General features: G+C 37.6%; 2 long non-coding RNA genes across 3 annotated transcripts in view; both read left to right on the plus strand.

The window, feature by feature from the left end:
* Positions 1-175: 175 nt before the first annotated feature.
* The window catches only part of LOC116666032, a 52,953-nt gene continuing 31,535 nt past the window's right edge, over positions 176-21,593 (plus strand). For both annotated transcript variants that reach the window (XR_004322884.1, XR_004322885.1), the window contains exon 1: positions 176-471. This is a non-coding gene — a long non-coding RNA (uncharacterized LOC116666032). The remainder of the gene's footprint in view (positions 472-21,593) is intronic.
* Positions 16,451-17,901, plus strand: LOC116666044. The gene is made up of 2 exons (XR_004322898.1): positions 16,451-16,537; positions 17,721-17,901. It is a non-coding gene; the product is annotated as an uncharacterized LOC116666044 (long non-coding RNA).

Here is a 21,593-nt window from a genome sequence, read left to right on the forward strand (position 1 = left end):
GGGCCGTGCCCCAGAGCCCTCTGGGAAATGCAGTCCAGAAAACCGGGAATCCGCGGAGCTGAAGCGTGCTGGCTCTGTTTCCCAGCATGCAACTCCACAACGGCACTAACCGAGCTGTGCCTCAGAGACTTCTGGGAAATGTAGTTCGCGACTCAGTCCGCAAGGCTTTCAGAAGGCCTCTCTCCCTGCGGGGGAGGACCTGTTCCTCCACAGACGTGAGGGAATATAATTCAGAGTAGCAGAGTTTATAAATGCTGGGACCCCTGCTAGGGCATAGGAGCTTCCCAGGGGAACGAAATTCTGAAGACGTGACCAGAGCAGGAAGCTACTGTATGTTTTCGACCAAGAACGGATAAATTTGTGAAGTACTGACAGGACAGTGGGCTGGTGGTAGTTCCCTTAAAGCTGCTAACCCCGATCTTCAGTTAATGAGGTTGGTTTGGAGATTCCTCTGGTGCCATCTGTGGGCTGGTAAGAGTCTATGCGCGTTAAAAGAAGAATTTATTTCCTACCTTTCAACAAGGAAGGGGAATCTTCTCTGTGTTTATAATTTCTTAATTGCCTTCAGCTCAAAATAATTTTTATGTCAAAGAGACATATTTTGGGGTGACATACCTGGTTTCCTTCACTTACAGTATAGGCGTTGTTGTCACCGAGGAAGGCCATGAAATCTTAACGTATGTGTTCTCTTCGTCTATCGTGTAGTTTTATACTGTTTATGAATTGGTCTAATTTAGGTCTGTTGCTGTGAGTCAACGGTACTCGTATTTACTTTTTAAGGTACCTACTATGTGACAAACTTTGTGCCAAGTTCTCGCTCCGTCTTACTAACACCTCTACCATGAAAGAGCTCTATTTCCAGACAGGTTAACCTGTCTCCCATAAGAGTTTTGTTATTTTAAACAGATTTACATATCTTTTTTTTTTTAATTAATAGACTTTTTTTAGAGCAGTTTTAGGTTCACAGCAGAATTGAGCAGAAAATACAGAGTTCACACATATCCCGCCCCACCTACACATATATACTCCCCTACCCTCAACATCACTCATCAAGTGTGGCATATTTGGTACAATCGATGAACCAACATGGGCACATTATTATCAACCAAAGTCCATAATTTACTTTAGGGTTCACTCTTGATGTACATTCTGTAGGTTTTGACAAATGCATAATGACATGTAGCCACCACTATAGTGTCATACAGAATAACTTCATTGCCCTAAAAACCCCTTGTGCTCCATCTATTCATTCCTCCTTCCCTCCCTCTCCCCAAACCCCTGGAAACCATGATCTTTTTATTGTTCCTATAGCTGTGCCTTTTCCAGAATGTCATTTGGTTGCAATTGTACAATTTGTAGCCTTTTCAGACTGGCTTCTTTCATTTAGTAATATCTTTTAAGTTTCTTCCATGTCTTTCATGGCTTAATAGCTCTTTTTTTTTTAACTGCACATATATTTTTTAATTTACATATATGTACTGTTCATTGTTTCTAAGAACGTTTAGAGCTTTAGCTTTTTAAACTTACATAGTTATCAAAGGAATAAAACCAACCACAAAATAAGAATTAATTAAAAAAGATACATACACCCTGCTATTAACAGCAACATTATTTATAGCTGCCAAGATATGGAAGCATCATAAGTGCACATCAATAGTTGAATAGATAATGAAGATGCAGCATACATTATGTAAAGGAATACAACTCACCTATAACAAAGAAGGATATTTTGCCATTTGCAGCCCTTCATTCCTTTTTTTTTTCCACTTCCAAAACCAGAATTTTATAACTGGCAGAAACGTTTCCATTACATCAAAACCAACAATAAACCTAGAAATAAACTTAACCAATGAGGTTACCCATACTCCAAAAATGGAAATGACACAAAGAAATGGAAAGATTTCTCATGCTCTTGGATTGGAAGAATCAACACTATGAAAATGGCCACACTTCCCAAAGCAATCCACAGATCCAACGGAACCCCTGCCAAAATACTCACAACATTCCTCACAGAGCTAGAACAAACAATTCCAGAATTTATAAGGAACCACAAAAGACCCCGAATAGCCAAAGCAATCAATCTTTTGTAGGTCTTTTTCCTTTTTTCTTTTTGTTCTCTTTTCTTATGGTTTGATGACTAGAGAAGGTCCTTTAACATCTGTTGTAAACATTTTACTTACCTTCTAATGGGACCAAGTGAAACACAGAGGCGTTTAACATAAAACAGTGCTCTCAGTGTTTATGAATTTTTGTGTAGAGACGGCATTTTCCATTTTAATCTTTTCTTTTTTTATTCTAATTGATTTACATATTATATTAGTTTCAGGTGTACAGCATAGTGATTTAATATTTTTATAGATTATACTCCATTTAAAGTTATTAAAAATATTGACTGTATTCCCTGTACAGTATATCCTTGTATTTATTTTCTACATGATAATTTGTACCTCTTTTTTTAACATTTGAATTTATTTGTGAGTTTTCATTTTATTCTTTTTTGTAGAGGGGGGAGGTAATTAGGTTTATTTATTTACTTTTAATCGAGGTACTGAGGATTGAACCCAGGACCTTGTGCATGCTAAGCATGTGCTCTACCTCTGAGATATACCCTCCCCCCAATAGTTTGTACCTCTTAATCCACTACCATTATCTTGCCCCTCGTGTATTACTCTTCCCACTGGTAATCACTAGTTTGTCCTCTGTATGTGTGAGTCTGTTTTTGTTTTATTATGCTTATTCATTTGTTTTATTATTTAGATTCCACATGTAAGTGGTAACATAGAGTATTTGTCTTTTTCTGTCTGACTTATTTCACTAAATATAACTTTTCTAGGTCCATCTCTGTTCCTGCAAATGGCAGAATGTTATTCTCTTTCTGTCTGAGTGATATTCCATTGAATATATATACCACACCTTCTTTATCCATTCATCTGTGGATAGACAGATAGGTTGCCTCCATACCTTGGCTATTGTAAACAATGCTGCTATGAACATTGGGGTGGGTGTATCTTTTCAAATTAGTGTTTTCATTTTCTTTAGAGATATATTCAGGAATGGAATTGCTGGATCATATGGTAGTTCTAGTTTTAGTTTTTTGAGGAACCTCCATACTGTTTTCCATAATGGCTACACCAGTTTACATACCCACCAGCCTCGTACTAGGGTTCCCTTTTCTCCATATCCTTGGCAACATTCGCTGTTTTGATGATATCCATTCTGACAGGTTTAAGGTGATATCTCATTGCAGTTTCGATTTGCATTTCCCTGATGACTGGCTATGTTGAGCATCTTTTCATGTGCCTTTCGGCTATCTGCATGTCTTCTGCTTATTTTTTAATTGAGGTTTTTTTTTTTGATATTGAATTGTATGAGCTGTTTATGTATTTTGGATATTAACCCCTTATCAAACATATCATTTGCAAGTATTTTGTCCCAGGGGTGGTGAGGTAGAGCACATGCCTGGTGTGCACATGGTCCTGGGTTCAATCCCCATGCCTCTGTTAAGTGGGGGAAAAAGATGATATAGCAAATATTTTGTCCCATTCAGTAGGTTGTCTTTTCGTTCTGTTGATGGTTTCCTTTGCTGTGCAAAGCATTTAGATTTAATTAGGTCTCATTTGTTTATTTTTGCTTCTCTTTTCTTTGCTGGAGGAGATAGATTAAAAAAAATATTGCTACAACTTATGTCAAAGAGTGTTCTGTTTTCTTCCAGGAGCTTTATGGTTTCTGGTGTTACATTTAGGCCTTTAATCCATTTTGAGTTTATTTTTGTATATGGTGTGAGAAACTGTTCTAATGCCATTCTTTTACATGTAGCTGTCCAGTTTTCCCACACCACTTACTGAAGAGACTGTCTTTTCCCCATTGTATATATTTGCCTCCTTTGTCATAGATTAATTGACTATAAGTGCATGGGTTTATTTCTGGGCTCTCTATTCTATTCCATTGATCCATTTTTCTGTTTTTGTGCCAATACCATGCTGTTTTGATTACTGTAGTTCTGTAGTACTGTCTAAAGTCTGCGAGGGTTATTCCTCCAGCTTTGTTCTTTTTCTTCTGTATTGCTTTGGCAATTCTGGGTCTTTTGTGATTCCATGTAAATTTTAGTATTATTTGTTACAGTTCTGTGAAAAATATCCTGGGTAATTTGATAGGGATTGCATTAAATCTGTAGACTGCTTTGGGTAGTGTGGCCATTTTAACAATATTTATTCTTCCAATCCAAGAGCATGGGATAACTTTCCATTCCTTTAAATCATCTTAAATTTCCTTAATCAATGTTGTATAGTTCTCCACATATGAGTCTACCACATCTTTGGTCAGGTTTATTCCTAAGTATTTTATTTTATTTTATTTTATTTTATTTAATTTTATTTTATTTTATTTTATTTTATTATTTGTGTGATTTTAAAAGGAATTTTTTTTTAACTTTTCCTTTCTGATATGTCATTGTTAGTGTAAAGAAATGCAACAGATTTCTGTGTGTTAATTTTGTATCCTGCTACCTTACTGAATTTGTTTTTCAGTTCTAGTAGTTTTTGTGTGGAGTCTTTAGGGTTTTCTCTATATAGTATCATGTCATCTGCTTATGGTGACAATTTTACCTCTTTCTTCCAATTTGGATCCCTGTTATTTCTTTTTCTTGTCTGATTACTGTGGTTGGAACTTCCAATACTATGTTGAATAGAAGTGATAAGAATGGGCATCCTTGTCCTGTTTCAGGTATTAGTGGGGAGACTTTTAACTTTTTACCATGGAATATTATGTTGCTTGTGGCTTTGTCATAAATAACTGTAATTATGCTGAGGTATGTTCCCTCTGTGCCCACTTTCATCAGTGTTATCATGAATGGATGTTGAATTTTATCAAATGCTTTTTTGGCAACTATTGTGATGATCATGTAGTTTTTGGTCTTTTCTTTTGTTGATGTGGTGTATCACATTGATTGATTTGGGTATGCTGAACCATCCTTGTGACCCTGGGATGAATCCAACTTGATCACAGTGTATGATCTTTTTTAATGGATTTGGTTTGCTAATATTTTGTTGAGAACTTTTGCATCTATATTCATCAAAGATATTGGCTTGTAACTTTATGTTTTTGCTAGTGTCTTTGTCTGGTTTTGGTATCTTGGTGAGCCTAGGCAGAGATGTACTGATTTTGTTTCCCTTTCAAAAAAACAGCTCTTGGTTTGATTGATTTTTTTCTATTGGTTTTAAAAATATCTATTTGTTCATTTCCTTTTCTGCTATTTATCATTTTATTTTGCTGACTTTAGGTTTTGTTTGTTCTTCTTTTTCTAATTCTTTTAGGTGGTAAGATGGGTTTTTTATTTGAGATTGTTCTTGTGTTTTGAGAAAGGCCTGTATCACTGCAAACTTCCTTCCTAGGAAATTTTTTGCTGCATCCCATTTATTTTGTATGGTTGTGTTTTCATTGTCATTTGTCTCAAAGTATTTTAAAATTTCCTCTTTGATTTCATCATTGACCTACTGGTTCTTTAGAAGTATGTTTTTAGACTCTGTGTAATCTTTTTTTGTTTGTTTGTTTCTCTTTCTGTGATTGATTCCTGGTTTCATGTTGTTGTGGCCACAAAAGATTCTCGAAATAATTTCCATTCTCTTAAATTTGTTGAGACTTGATTTCTTAATATCTCTTCAAAAAGGGTTATCACATATCTGCCAGTAAGAGTAGTTCATGAAACATAACAAAATTGAGAGTCCTGCTTACCAATTAATGTTTATTGAGACTATATAAGCAAATTTATGGTGTTCAAACCTTTCAGCAGCAAAGAATTAATCAGTTTTCTCATTGGCCTCTTCTATGTTGTGAACATTTCTGCCCTTTCAATTTTCTTATGTTGAAACTCAACTCCAATGGCGATGGTATTATGAAGTCATTCTTTTGGGAGCTGATTAGGTCACAAGGGAAGTGACCTAATAAATGGGACTAATTCCCTCATAATAGTGTCTCCCCAAAGCTCTTTTTCTCCCTCTCTCATTTGACTGCACAGCTAGAGGATCCTCCCTATTAACCAGAAATTGCACCATTGCTGGATACTGAATTTGCTCATGCTTTGACCTTGGACTTCTCAGCTTCAGTCACTGTGAGAAAAAAAAAAAATCAGTTGTTTATAAACTACTCAGTCTCTCACTCTCTCTTTAAGCATCCCAAAGAGACTAAGGTAAAAATTGGTACTGAGAAGTAAGGGAATATCTGAAAAAAATACTTAAAAATATGGAAGTTTTGTTGCAACTCAAAGGATTGAGTGCAGAAGAGTTTGGAAGCGAATGCTGGAAAGTTCTGCGTCACCATGAAAGAATTATTAAGGGCAACTCTGGTGAATGCTCAGAAGGAAGGAGGAGAGCTAGAGAGAGAACCTCAGGCTTCTTAGAGAATATATTACTGTCCAAAAACAACATTTTGGGAGAAATGTACACTCTAAAGGCCAATCTGATGACATCTCAGACAGAAATGAGGAACATTTTATTGGCAACTGGTGGAAAGGTTACTGCTGTTTTTAATGTGACAAAGCGTTTGAATTGTAGTCCTCCCCTAGTGTTCTGTGCAAGGTAGATCTTATGAGCGATGAAACTGGAACTTTGGTGTCGGAAGTTTCTAAGCAAGGTGTTGAGAACAGCCTGATTTCTCTTAAATGCTTACAGTAAACTAGGGGAAGAGAAAAATGATGTAAACGTGGAATTTATAATTAAAACAGAAGCAGAACCTAAAATTTGGGAAAATTCTCAGCCAGGATTTTAAAACAAGTACAATTAATATGCTAAGGGATAGAATAGATAAAATATGCAGCATTCATAAAGAGATAGGCAATGTAAGCAGAGAGAGAGTAATATATTAATAAAAGTCAAAATGAAATGTTAGAGATAAACAGAAATAAAGAATGTGTTTGAGGGGCTTTTTATGGAGCTATTTTTAAAGATTCAGTGCTCTCAAAATTTGAAAAATGGGTATGTTTGTTTTCTTTAATTTTTTAATATACTTTAAAGATGTGACAAAATACAAGTACCGAAGGGTGGGAAAAAAACACTGTAGCAACACAGTTCAAAAATCATAGAAAAACACACGCTCTCAGTGGAGCAGCAACAACATTCTGTGTTAATTCAGTTATAATGCTCCTCATTACTTAAAACAGATTATGGCCTCCTTGATGTATCATCAAATACGCATCTATGGCATCATTTTCAAAGGCTTTTGGCCTTTTTCAACACACACTTTTAATCTATGCTCTGTAGCTGTCTTTAGTTTGTTTTCAAAGAAAGCTGTGGTGCAAAGGCCTTCAAGCTCCTGGTCTTGAGAATGGAGGCGCCTTCACCTGCAGACGGGTGATCACACTGCAAATCATTTGTGAATTCACATGGCCCCAGGGAGGGGAGGGGATGGGATGAAAGGACCTTAGGACTCAGGGTAGCGTTGGGAAGGGTTCTGGGAGCAAAGCCTTACACAGCCCCAGTGCCACTATGACATTTCTGCCAAGCACTCAACTCCCAACTCCTCTTCCCCAAGCCAATATGCACAAAGCAATGACAGAGCCAGACCCCGGCCAGGAAGGGCCCTTCACAGGGAATCAGGCTGACAGAGTCTGTGTTGCTAGAAGTTCCTTCCCCAAATCCTCACACTCCTCAGTGATCTCTAGCTAAATGCAACTGAAGGTGGTTCATGGGTGAGCCAAATCAGCACCAGCAAGGAACTTGTTCAAGGTGTCATTTATCGGCACCACCTCAAATTCAGATTTGCAGATTCATAACTTCTTAGAGTGAGGCCCTGATCACAAAGTGATTTGTATTCATTGTAAATTGCTTCAGGAAAAAAAAAAGTTTAGCTAAGTGGTTCCCATTTGGTTTTCCATTAGGATCACACGACCAGTTTCAAGAAATGACATCACCTGTGCCCTTTCCATCGCGTTGGAGCATCAGTGTTTTAATTCAGGGCTCCAGGTGATTCCTGGGTGCGGCCAAGGGTCATCACGTGGTCTCCTGGCTACATTTCTAAGAGTCGAGCGTAGGCGTTAGGCCAAGGAGAGGCAGCATAGTCTCCTGTCTCATGGACTCGAACGAGGATTGTCTGTGCAGCCCACAAGGCCCATGTTAGCATGTATTTGGGGGAGAAAACCCCTGTAAACAGGAAAGAATAAATCCACAGCTTGGCTTTCGTAAATCTCTCCTGAGAGAATGGAAGGGAGAAGTTGGCCTTTTCAGCACTTCAGGGCCCTCCTGCCTGTGTGTGGTCAGAGCAGGTGAAGGAGCTGTGCTGACATCTTTGAAAGCATCTTCTCAAGATGCTGATGTGATTCCTCAACATAATATCAATGAGAAAATGACCGAGAGCAAGAGGAAGAAGAGGAGGAAATGGCAGCTTCTCAGGTGAATGTCCTGTCCTGGGTCAGAGGCTGTATCTTTTCTTCCTCCATAAATGCCTTGGATTGAAAAGCTAAAACCTTTCATTCTCTGCTCCTGAAATTCCAGCCTAAGGAGGTGGTTTTCTATAACTTCTTTTCTTGTTGTGATAGTCAAGATCAGCTGTTTAAAATACTCCTCTCGTTTTGCCAGAATCGTTTCTTAAAATTGTCTGCCTCCAGGGTCCCTTTAGAGCATAAAGAATTCCCACCAAGAATTAATAATTTATAACGACCATATTCCCTTTGTGAGAGGTTAGCAGGTGAAAGTATTGTGATCCAAGGTTCCCACAGGCACGGGTTTGGGTTTGGGGATCTCGGCAAACGGGGAGAAGGTGGAGTGATTTGTTTAAACTGCATGCAATGTCTACTCTCTCAGGAAAAGAAATGCCCATGGAACAGGATGACTTTAGCGGTCAAACATTACTCAGAAGGTTCTGAGAAACAAAGAGAGATGTTCTAGCGAAGAATCAAATTTTTAAAAAGTTAAGCAGGAGAGACTCCTCTTACACTGGTAAGAAATGCTTACTATTTAAATGCACTGTAGAATTCAGAACAGGGGAGGTATGTATTGATGGAAATTTGCATAAAATGACATTTTTTCATGATAGATTAAGATTATGTTTTCCTTATTTTTGTCAAAAATACCCAAGCAGTGATGTGGGAATGGCATTTCTTCTTAGTTTCTCTTTGCTTGTTGTTGGCTTTGAAAGGACAACATTCAACTGTGTTTGGTAGAGATTGGGTTTTGTATGTGGAGTTTTGTTTTTTTTTTATCAGTTAAGCCTCATTTTTTTCTTTGTAAACTTTTTTTTTTTTAAATTTAAAAAATTTATTTATTTATTTATTTGGTGGGGGAAGGTAATCAGGTATATTTATTTATTTTAATGGAGGTACTGGGGATTGAACCCGGACCTCGTGTTTAGCACATGCTCTACCACTGAGCTCTACCCCCCCCTGCAGTTAAGCCTGGGTTTTGATAGTTTCTATTATATCCCCCAGTCATGCCACAGACGTACTCTTCCTTAATATTTTCCTGTATTTTTCAACTGTTTAGAGAAATCGTATTAGCAATATATGCTGAACTGTGTGAAATTTCTAAAATAATCCTCAGCACAGATGATAGATTTTTCCAAGAAATAAGATTCAATCTCAATGGTTCTATTTTATATTGTTGTGTATGTTCACACTCTAGTTCATTTAAAAAAAATTCAGTGTCATCCACAAATAGGCATATAAGATTTTTCTAAATAAAAATTACCTTGATTTCTGTGACATTGATATTTTCTTCAGGATCACTTTGAAAGTGTCCAAAGTCCCCATTTGTCTGGACGCACAAAATGTCAACAAATTTGATTCATTTTGTCCTTACTTCTCTTATTCTTTTCCATTATAGAAACTGCTTAAACATTATGGCTATGTGTTTGTATCCGTCTGTGATCTTTTTAGATAAATTCTAGTTCTTGTAAACTGGAGTAAAAATCAAGTTTTAACCTATACAGAATGTTTGACAAAATGTCTCCAAAAATAATAACAGTAATATTATTATTATTTTGTTTATGACACTTAAAAATTATATATCAGTTTAATATCCATTGGATTTGTAATGATATTTTTTATTCTATTTCTGATTTTGGTAATTTGCATCTTCTCTCCTTATTTCCTCATTAGCCTGGCTAGTGGTGATCAATTTTATCCATCTTAAGAAACAGCTCTTGATTTTTTTAAAGACTTTTTTATTGATTTATAATCATTTTACAATGTTGTATCAAATTCCAGTGTAGAGCAAAAATTTTCCATTATATATGAACATATATATATTCATTGTCACATTTTTTTCTCTGTGAGCTACCATAAGATCTTGTATATTTCCCTGTGCTATACAGTATAGTCTTGTTTATCTAGTCTACAATTTTGAAATCCCAGTCTATCTCTTCCCACCCCCCTGCCCCCTTGGCAACCACAAGTCTGTATTCTATGTCTATGAGTCTATTTCTGTTTTGTATTTATGCTTTGTTAGTTAGTTTTGTTTTTTTTTTTAGATTCCACACATGAGCGATCTCATATGCTATTTTTCTTTCTCTTTCTGGCTTACTTCACTTAGAATGACATTCTCCAGGAGCATCCATGTTGCTGCAAGTGGCGTTATGTTGTCAGTTTTTATGGCTGAGTAGTATTCCATTGTATAAATATACCACTTCTTCTTTATCCAGTCATCTGTTAATGGACATTTACACTGTTTCCATGTCTTGGCTATTGTAAATAGTGCTGCTATGAACATTGGGGTGCACGTCATCCTGAAGTAGGGTTCCTTCTGGATATATGCCCAGGAGCAGGATTCTTGGGTCATATGGTAAGTCTATTCCTAGTCTTTTGAGGAATCTCCATACTGTTTTCCACAGTGGCTGTACCAAACTGCATTCCCACCAGCAGTGTAGGAGGGTTCCCTTTTCTCCACAGCCTCTCCAGCATTTGTCATTTGTGGATTTTTGAATGATGGCCATTCTGACTAATGTGAAGTGATACCTTATTGTAGTTTTGATTTGCATTTCTCTGATAATTAGTGATAGTGAGCATTTTTTCATGTGTCTTTTTTTTTTAACATTTTTTATTGATTTATAATCATTTTACAGTGTTGTGTCAAATTCCAGTGTAGAGCACAATTTTTCAATTATACATGAATATATGTATATTCATTGTTACATTCCTTTCTCTGTGAGCTACCATAAGATCTTGTATATATTTCCCTGTGCTATACAGTGTAATCTTGTTTATCTATTCTACAATTTTGAAATCCCAGTCTATCTTCCCACCCCCTGACCCCTTGGCAACCACAAGTTTGTATTCTATGTTTGTGAGTCCATTTCTGTTTTGTATTTATGCTTTGTTTGTTTGTTTTTTAGATTCCACACATGAGCGATCTCATATGCTATTTTTCTTTCTCTTTCTGGCTTACTTCACTTAGAATGACATTCTCTAGGACCATCCATGGTGCTGCAAATGGTGTTATGTTGTCGGTTTTTATGGCTGAGTAGTATTCCATTGTATAAATATACCACTTCTTCTTTATCCAGTCATCCGTTGATGGACATTTAGACTGTCTCCATGTCTTGGCTATTGTAAATAATGTTGCTATGAACATTGGGGTGCACGTGTCATCCTGAAGTAGGGCTCCTTCTGGATGTATGCTCAGGAGCGGGATTCCTGGGTCATATGGTAAGTCTATTCCTAGTCTTTTGAGGAATCTCCATACTGTTTTCCACAGTGGCTGCACCAAACTGCATTCCCACCAGCAGTGAAGGAGGGTTCCCTTTTCTCCACAGCCTCTCCAGCATTTGTCATTTGTGGATTTTTGAATGATGGCCATTCTGACTGGTGTGAGATGATACTTCATTGTAGTTTTGATTTGCATTTCTCTGATAATTAGTGATATTGAGCATTTTTTCATGTGTCTATTGATCATTTGTATGTCTTCCTTGGAGAATTGCTTGTTTAGGTCTTCTGCCCAATTTTGGATTGGGTTGTTGATTTTCTTCTTATAGAGTCGTATGAGCTGCTTATATATTCTGTAGATCAAGCCTTTGTCGGTTTCATTTGCAAAATTTTTTCCCATTCCGTAGGTTGTCTTTTTGTTTTACTTATGGTTTCCTTTGCTGTGCAGAAGCTTGTAAGTTTCATTAGGTCCCATTTGTTTATTCTTGCTTTTATTTTTTCTAGGAGAAAATTTTTGAGATGTATGTCAGGTAATGTTTTGCCTACATTTTCCTCTAGAAGGTTTATTGTATCTTGTCTTATTTTTAAGTCTTTGATGCATTTTGAGTTGATTTTTGTGTATGGTGTAAGAGAGTGCTCTAGCTTCATTGTTTTACATGCTGCTGTCCAGTTTTCCCAACACTTGGCTGAAGAGACTGTCTTTATTCCATTGTATATTCTTGCCTCCTTTGTCGAAGGTTAGTTGACCAAAAGTTTGTGGGTTCATTTCTGGGCTCTCTATTCTGTTCCATTGGTCTATATGTCTGTTTTTGTACCAATACCATGCTGTCTTGATGACTGTAGCTCTATAGTGTTGTCTGAAGTCTGGGAGAGTTATTCCTCCAGCCTCTTTCTTTCTCTTCAGTAATGCTTTGGCAATTCTAGGTCTTTGATGGCTCCATAAATGTTATTATGATTTGTTCTAGTTCTGTGAAATATGTCCTGGGTAATTTGATAGGGATTGCATTAAATCTGTAGATTGCCTTGGGCAGTGTGACCATTTTAAAAATATTGATTCTTCTTATCCAAGAGCATGGGATATCTTTCCACTTTTGAAAGTCTTCTTTAATTTCCTTCATCAATGGTTTATAGTTTTCTGTGTATAATTCTTTCACCTCCTTGGTTAGATTTATTCCTAGGTATTTTATTACTTTGGGTGCTGTTTTAAAGGGGATTGTTTCTTTGCTTTCTTTTTCTGTTGATTCATCATTAGTATAAAGAAATGCAACTCATTTTTGAATGTTAATCTTGTAACCTGCTACCTTGCTGAATTCTTTGATCAGCTCTAGTAGTTTTTGTTTGGACCTTTTAGGGTTTTCTATATATAGTAACTTGTCATCAGCATATAGTGACATTTTTACCTCATCTTTTCTAATTTGGATCCCTTTTATTTCTCTCCCTTGCCTGATTGCTGTGGCTAGGACTGCCAAGACTATGTTGAATAGGAGTGATGGTAGTGGGCATCCTTGTCTTGTCCCAGATTTTAGTGGGAAGTTTTTGAGTTTTTTACCGTTGAGTACTATGCTGGCTGTAGGTTTGTCATATATAGGTTCTATTATGTTGAGATACGTTCCTTCTATACCCACTTTGGTGAGAGCTTTTTTTTTATCATAAATGGGTGTTGAATTTTATCAAATGCTTTTTCTACATCTATTGAGATGATCATATGTTTTTTGATCTTTCTCTAGTTGAGAAATCTAATTGATTGATTTGTGTATGTTGAACCACCCTTGTGTCCCTGGGATGAACCCCACTTGGTCATGATGTATAATCTTTTTTATGTGCTGTTGGATTCTATTTGCTAATATTTTGGTGAGGATTTTTGCATCTATGTTCATCAGTGATATTGGCCTTTAATTCTCTAATTCTCTTTTTTGGTAGTGTCTTTGCCTGGTTTTGGTATCAGGATGATGGTGGCTTCATAGCATGAGTTTGGGAGTATTCCCTCCTTTTCAATCTTCTGGAAGAGTTTGAAAAGGACTGGTATGAGTTCTTCTGTGTATGTTTGGTAGAATTCCCTGGTGAAGCCATCTGGTCCTGGACTTTATTTGTAGGGAGGTTTGTTTTTTATTGCTAATTGAATTTCATTTCTAGTGATCGGTTTGTTCAAGTGGTCACTTTCTTCTTGGTTCAGTCTTGGTGGACTGTATGTTTCCAGAAAGTTGTCCATCTACTCTAGGTTATCCATTTTGGTTCCATATAGTTTTTCATAATATTTTCGTATGATATTCTGTATTTCTATTTTATTTGTTGTAATTTCCCCATTTTCCTTTCTATTTTGCTTATTTGTGCTCTCTCTTTTTTCTTCTTTGTGAGTTTGGCCAGAGGTTTGTCGATTTTATTTACTCTTTCATAAAGCCAGCTTTTGGTTTCATTGATTTTTTTCAATTTTTAAAAAATCTGTATTTTATTTATTTCCTCCCTGATCTTTATTAGTTCCTTCCTTCTGCTGACTTTTGGGTGTTTTTGCTCTTCTTTTTCTAGTTCTTTTAGCTGGTGTGTTAGATTGTTTACTTGAGATTGTTCTTGTTATTTGAGGACGGCCTGTATTGCTATAAACTTCCTTCTTAGCACTGCCTTTGCTGCGTCCCATAAGTTTTGTGTGGTTGTGTTTTCATTTTCACTTGTCTCAAGGTATTTTTTAATTTCAGCTTTGATTTCATCGTTGACTCACTGCCTTTTTAATAGCATGTTGTTTAATCTCCATGCTTCCTTTTTTTCTCCTTTGTTTCTCTGTAGTTGATTTGTAGTTTCATGTCATTGTGGTCAGTAAAGATGCTTGAGATAATTTCTATCTTAATAAAATTGTTGAGGCTTCTTTTGTGCCTAAGTACATGATCAATCCTAGAAAATGTTCCATGTGCGCTTGAAAAGAATGTATATTCTAAGTTTTGGGGTTGTAATGCTCTGAAAATATCCACCAAATCTAATTTTTCTATTGCATTATTTAATTTCTCTGTTGCCTTATATATTTTCCGCCTGGAATTCTGTCTAGTGATATTAATGCAGTGTTAAAATCTCCAACAATGATTGTATTCCCATCAATTTCCCCCTTTATCTCTGTTAGTATTTGTTTTATGTGCTTAGGTGCTCCTATATTGGGTGCATATATATTAATGAGTATAATATTCTCATCTTGTATTACCCTTTTAATCATTATAAAATGTCCTTCTTTTTCTTTCTTTATGGCCTTTATTTTAAAGTCTGTTTTGTTTGAAATGAGTACTGCTACACCTGCTCTTTTGACTTTCCCATTTGCATGGAATATCCTTTTCCATCCTTTAACTCTAAATCTGTGTGTATCATTCTCCCTAATGTGGGTCTCTTGTATACAGCATATTGAAGTTTCTTGCTTTATTATCCAGTCTGCCACTCTGTGTCTTTTGACTGGAGCATTTAGTCCATTAACATTTACAGTAATTAATGATAGATGTGTGTTTATTGCCATTTTGAACTTATTTTTGCAGTTGACTTGGTATTTCCTCTTTGTTCATTCTTCCCTTTGTTGTTTGGTAATTTTCCTTTGTATTATCATGGATTTTATTTAGGTTTTATGACTCACTGTAAGTTTTTGGCTTGTGGTTACCCTTTTCTGTAAGTCTATTAGCCCATTACTACAACTGTTTGTACTAAACCTATAGTAGTATATGCTCAAACCCATCCTACCGAGAACAGAAAATTTTAAAAAGAAGAAGAAGAAAAAAAGACTCTATATTTTCTTCCTTCCCTCTCCCAGTCTTAATGATTTACATATCTCCTTTTACAATTTTGTGTTTATTTTATTTGTAATTCATGATAGTTATCACCTTTCCAGTTATGAGTTTCTCATTTCTGTAGCATCCTGCTTCTCTTCTATTTAGAGTAGACCTGTCAATATTTGTTTTAGCATGGGTTTAGTGTTGCTAAACTCTTGTAGTTTTTGCTTGTCTGTGAAGTTCTTTATCTCTCCTTCTATCCTCAAGGATAGCCTTGCTGGATAGTGTATCCTAGGCTGCATCTTTTTTTGATTCAGGACTTTGAATATATCTTGCCACTCCCTCCTGGCCTGTAGTGTTTGTGTAGAAAAATCAGCTGAGAACCTTATGGGGGTTCCCTTGTAACTCAGTCTTTGTTTTTCTATTGCTGCCTTTAGGGTCATTTTTTTATTCTTGACTCTGGCTATCTTGATTTGATATGTCTTGGTGTGGGTCTGTTTCAGACACTCTGAGCCTCCTGTACTTGGATATCTGATTCCTTCTTTAGGTTTGGGAAGTTTTCAATCATGATTTCTTCCAATATCTTTTCAATCCCCTTTGTTCTTTCTTCCCCTTCTAGAACTCCTATTAGGCATAGATTGGCATGCTTTATATTATCCCATAGGTCCTTTATGTTGTTTTCACTTGTTTTTCTCTTAGCTGTTCTGATTGGATGCTTTCTGTTGTCCTGTCTTCTAGGTCACTTATTTGTTCCTCTGCATGATCTAGTCTGCTTTGTACAGCCTTTAAATCAGTTCTCATCTCAACCAATGAGTTTACCAGTTCTACTTGGCTCTTTATAGCTTCAATTTCATTTTTGACATATTTTATATCTCTCAACACTACCTCTTTTAGTTCCTTCAGTACTTTGATCACCTCTTTTTTGAAACCTTGATCTAATAGGCTATCTATGTCTATTTCATTGATCGTTCTTTCAGGGGATTTCTCTTGCTCTTTTAATTGTGAGTGGTTCCTCTGCTTCTTCATCTTCTCATATCTCTCTGGCAGTGTGGCTGATGGAGTATCAGTTATCTATTGTGGTCCTTAAGGAGTTTATTTACTTATCTATCTAATACCGATGCAGGAATAAAACTTAAAAAGAGAGAGAGAGAATTTTAAAAGAAAGGAGAAAATAAAGGTTTGAAAAAAGTGTATAATCAATAATAGAAGAGCAATTTGAATCAGACTAGCAATCAAGTTGAGAAGTCTTTTTAAAAACCTTTAAAAAAACAAAAGGGGAAAAGAGCAAAAAATAATATTTGAAACCTGTGTATAATCAATTACAATAGATCAAAACCAAGAGAATTGAAAATGAAATCAGGTGGGTTTTTAAAAATAATAATAATAAAAATATTTTATTTTATTTTATTTGTTATTGTCATTTGTTTTCTTTTTTTTAACATTTTTTTATTGATTTATAATCATTTTACAATGTTGTGTCAAATTCCAGTGTTCAGCACAATTTTTCAGTCATTCATGGACATATACACACTCATTGTCACATTTTTTTCTCTGAGTTATCGTAACATTTTGTGTATATTTCCCTGTGCTATACAGTGTAATCTTGTTTATCAATTCTACAATTTTGAAATCCCAGTCTATCCCTTCCCACCCTCCACCCCCCTGGTAACCACAAGTCTGTATTCTCTGTCTGTGAGTCTATTTCTGCCCTGTATTTATGCTTTGTTTTTGTTTGTTTTTGTTTTTTAGATTCCACATATGAGCGATCTCATATGGTACTTTTCTTTCTCTTTCTGGCTTACTTCACTTAGAATGACATTCTCCAGGAGCATCCATGTTGCTGCAAATGGCATTATGTTGTCGGTTTTTATGGCTGAGTAGTATTCCATTGTATAAATATACCACATCTTCTTTATCCAGTCACCTGTTGATGGACATTTAGGCTGTTTCCATGTTTTGGCTATTGTAAATAGTGCTGCTATGAACATTGGGGTGCAGATGTCATCCTGAAGTAGATTTCCTTCTGGATACAAGCCCAGGAGTGGGATTCCTGGGTCATATGGTAAGTCTATTCCTAGTCTTTTGAGGAATCTCCACACTGTTTTCCATAGTGGCTGCACCAAACTGCATTTCCACCAGCAGTGTAGGAGGGTTCCCCTTTCTCCACAGCCTCTCCAGCATTTGTCATTTGTGGATTTTTGAATGACTAATAAAAATATTTTAAAAGAAAAAATTTAAAAAGGATTAAGACTAGAAGCATATATAATTGTTTAGAATGTAAAAATTAAAAAGGTAATAGAAAATAGTACAGATAAAAAAAGATTTTAAAAAAGGGAATTTTAAAAGAAAGGAGAAAAAAGGTTTGAAAACAGTGTATAATCAATAATAGAAAAGTAAGTTGAAGCAGAACAGCAATCAGGTTGAGACATCTGTAAAAACCTTTAAAAAAGGAGAAAAGAGGAATAACATATTTGAAACCTGTATATAATCAATAACAGGAGGTCAAAACCAAGAGAAATAAAAATGAAATGAGGTGGATTTAAAAAAAAATTCTAGAAGTGTTTTAAAAGAAAAAATTTAAAGGGATTAAAACTGGAAGCATATATAATTGTTTAAAAAGCAAAAATTAAGAAAGTTAATAGAAAGTAGAACAGATAAAAAATATTTTTAAAAAAGGGAGGGTGTTCTCATGGAGACTATGCAATCTTAATGAGAAGTCTTTCTGTCTTCGTCCTGTTTTGCGAACTCAGCTTGCTGTTTCCGGAGTCCCTCCGTTGGTGCCTTCAGCTGTGCTGCTCCCAGTGCCTGCCTATGGGCAAGCAGATCGGCCCCCCTCCCAACACTGGGGTCAGGTGCTGCTCTCCTTCCCGGTGGGCGGGTGGGTCACTCCCCCTACCGATGCTGCAGTCAGATGTTGCAGTCTGGCGAGGTAGGCGGGCAGATCACACCCCTTCCCAGCACCGTGGTCAGGTGCTGTATTCCTGCCAGGAAGGCAGGTGGCCTCCCACCCCTGCTCCGTGCCAAAGTTCTCTGAGGTACCAGAGCAGTAAGATCCTATCTGCCTCGGGCTGTAAATAAGTCTCCGTCTGGCCTTTGAGGCTGCTAAGCCTTTCCGTGCGGATTCAGGTTTTGGCCCCACCCCCACCTGGGTACTAAGCGCTGGAGGATATGGCGGCCGTGCCTGAGCCCCGTCTCTCTTCACCCAAATACCTTCTGCAGATTTGCAGAAATGGGGGGATGGCACCCTTCCCTCAAGGGCACATCAGCCATGAATTTTTATGGAGTGCCCAGGTTGTTCTGCCCTGTGCACCCACTCAACCATGGCATGCAGCCCCATGCAGGCTCCCAGGGCTGTGTCAGTGCAGCCGCCCCTGTCCTCCACCCAGCTCGGGCAGCCTGGCCTGGCCCCCAGCTGCCAGCTCGAGTCTCAGGCTGGGTGTCGCGGGGACCCTCTGTGCCCATTTAACTTAGTTCTGTCGGTCAAGGGGTGATTCCCTACAAATCCGAGCCTTGGAGGCTCCCCCTCCATTCCACTGGCCTCTGTTGGAGAGGGGGAGACCCAGCGAACGAGTGCTCTTCCTCCTTTGCCACTCCCTCCCCATGGGACCGGCCCCACACTGTTTTGCCTTTTCTTCTTTTTTTCCTTTTCTCCTACCAGACTTCTGATGTCTTTGTCTTTTGAAGAGGGTGAAGTTCTGTTGGAGTTCAGTAGGTGCTCTGGTTGGCCGGGTGGGTCCGTGGATGAATTTTGGTGTATTTGTGGGAGAGGGTGAGCTACGAGCATCCTTCTACTCCGCCATCTTGGCCCCCTGTCCTGTTGTTATTGTATTTTCATTTGTTTATGTTTAACGTGGGTACTGGGGATTGAATCGGGAGTTTGTGAGTAGTAAGCAGAGGCTCTACCACTGAGCTATACCCCTAACCCCCGTGCTGTTCTGTCCTAAGGTTTTGTTACCAAAAACTAGTTTCACCTCTTGTTAAATATTGAGCCAAAAGGCACAACCAAGTCAAAGACCAGGAGAAGAAATGATTTATACCAAGCAGGAAGTTTGAAGGACCCTGCAGGTCATTCCTAAATCAGTGTCTCCCATCTGGCAAAATGAGGAAAGTTTTAAGCTAAGGGTACATGATATTTACGAAGGACCTTGAGTGGTCAAGAGACAGAGTCAAATCTTTAGTTGACTGAAGTCAGGAGGATCAGAAAAGACCAACATCCGCATTCCTCAGGCTCCAGTGGATCTGGTGGTTGAGTGACTCAGGCTAATCTTTACCACTGAAACAGAACTAGGAATCTTTACATGCTGATGTGTTACCTTTACTACTCTCAGTTCCCTACTGATAACAGGCAATGTTTCAGCATGCCTTTGTTTCCTTAGGATGTTTATTTACTCAGAATTTTTGAAGGATAAGCATTGTGTCCAGGTTAAGTCACAAAATGGCTTAGGCAAAAAATGGCTTCTCTTACCCTTTCTCCATGGAACCTCTACCATCTCTGCTTACACTTCTTCCTCCTTATGAGAAATGACCCAACAGCCAGAAAACAACAAAAACATGGGCCAGCTGTGGGAGGAAAAGATCAATAAAAAAGCAGAGTACTCATTTACCATAAGCAGAGCCACGACATTCAATGGAACTAGCTACAAAAATATTTCCTCATGCTAATCTAAACGTAGAAACACAGGAAAGGGACTCTCACCATGTTCCCCTCCACCAGACCTTGCAGGCAGAGGTCTGGGGGACTGATATGGTAAGAAATCTTACCTTCTGTTGGCCTTTGTCAATGTCCCAGGAACTCTCAGCTGCCACTGCCTGGGGACAGGAAATGAGGTCTAGTCAGTCTCCTTGCTGCCTCACCAACTGTTGGGGAGGGAGACCTTCCCCTCTGTCTCTCTTGTCTTCTTGTGGCTGGTCTAGTCATAAAATTGATGCAAGACATATTAACCAGAGAAAACAAATGTACTTTGTGCCCATAGAGTTCTCCTAGAAATAAGACTTAAGAAGTAGCCAATTCAGGTAGATTTTAACCTTTTTAAACAAGGAAAAATATATTTGAGAAGAATTGACAGGAAAAAGAAGTTTGGGATTCGTTGCTTACTAAGGGAAAACATTGAGCAGATTTGTTTATATAGGTCTGTTGGACCTGAATTCATTATCTCCAGTGTTAATTGAAAAAAAAAATACAGCAAAACCTTAAGTGCTATTCCTTGGAATTTCTGAGGACTTAAAGTGTGGGAAGCAGCCTCTCAGATAGCACTGAGGGCCTGGCTCTGCAGAGCTAAGGGTGGAAGCAGAATATACAGTTTTCAACAAAACCCAGGTGGTCAGAGCATTGAAAGCTTACTACTAATTAGGGAAAACCAGATATGTCAAGTTAATGAATTTAGTGCTTTTCTGTGTGTGGGAAGAGGCAAGAGTCTGGGCTCACTGAATTCATTCCTTTGATATGTACCTTAGCTGTCTGGGGCCAGTATCAGTTTCTTACTTCTCTGAGTCCCCTCAGGATATACCCCTACTGATGGCTGCAGTGGTTGGTGGAAGGGTAGGCAAGGGTCAGCCCAATTGTCTACTTCCTGAGTTGCCTCAGGGGCAGTGGAAGTGCCTAATGGCCTGTTGGTCACAGCATCATTTGCTTGCTGATATTACAAGCAACATTTTTATTCACACGAGTGGTAAGTATTAATTTCCATTTTCCAGTACAGGGAGGGCAGCTTTCAGAACGGAAATTTATTTCCTGTATTCGGGGTGACACAAGGGAGAGTAAAAATTTTCCTTTTCCATTGGCCATTTTTAAAGTAAGTTTAATTTAAAATAACCGATATATCATTGAAGCATATTTTGGGGCAGCCTGCTCTGGATCACAACACATTCTTAATAGTTTATCCATAATCTCCAGATTGTTTCTGCACCACAGTTTAAATAACCCACGGACACTGAGCTCCTCTTTAAGAAATATTAGGAAGAACTAAATTCCATATCTATGAACTTGATAACTTCATCACATTCCTATTATCATTGCTGTGGGTGGTGTTGTTCATTTAGGAGCAAAACCTCAGCTCATCTTGTGTACCACTCTCTTGAAAATATTTCATAAATTTCACACATTTAATGCGGTTAATGGATAAATGAACAACCATTGTAAGTATGCATATAATTTACATATTTTAATAGATACTGGTAATTTTATGGCATTCTAAGCAAAGCAGAACGTAGAGACTCTAGAATCCTGGATCAGG

Source organism: Camelus ferus, chromosome 9 (assembly GCF_009834535.1).
Source record: "Camelus ferus isolate YT-003-E chromosome 9, BCGSAC_Cfer_1.0, whole genome shotgun sequence".
NCBI classification, from domain to species: Eukaryota; Metazoa; Chordata; class Mammalia; order Artiodactyla; family Camelidae; genus Camelus; species Camelus ferus.